The sequence below is a fragment of the Pteropus alecto genome, unplaced genomic scaffold, assembly GCF_000325575.1.
Source record: "Pteropus alecto unplaced genomic scaffold, ASM32557v1 scaffold206, whole genome shotgun sequence".
Lineage (NCBI taxonomy): Eukaryota > Metazoa > Chordata > Mammalia > Chiroptera > Pteropodidae > Pteropus > Pteropus alecto.
Window position 1 is genome coordinate 962,370 of NW_006438906.1, and position 350 is coordinate 962,719.

Consider the following 350-nt stretch of genomic DNA (forward strand, 5'->3'; position numbering starts at 1 on the left):
CTCCAGATGACAGGGACACAGACCTCTCGCAGATATAGAGGGGTGGTCTCCTCGGATATGGGGGTACGGAGGTTTTGGCCTTTTTCAAATGTTAGGTGTGCAGCTCTTCCAGGTGTGGAAAGTGCAGGAAGTCCCTGCCAGTAGGTAGGCCCCGCTCCCGCCCTATTCCCCTTGGGGAAAGACCGAGACAGAACAGCCCCTTCAGCCCCCTTCCCGCTCCCGCCCCCGCCCACCTCCGGCACGAGAGGTGGGCCAGTCCCCGCCTCAGCGCAAGACCAATGGCACAGGAGCCTAGAGAAGCCAGCCAATTGAATGGTGGCAGCGGCGGGGATGTTTCCGCCCTCCCTGGT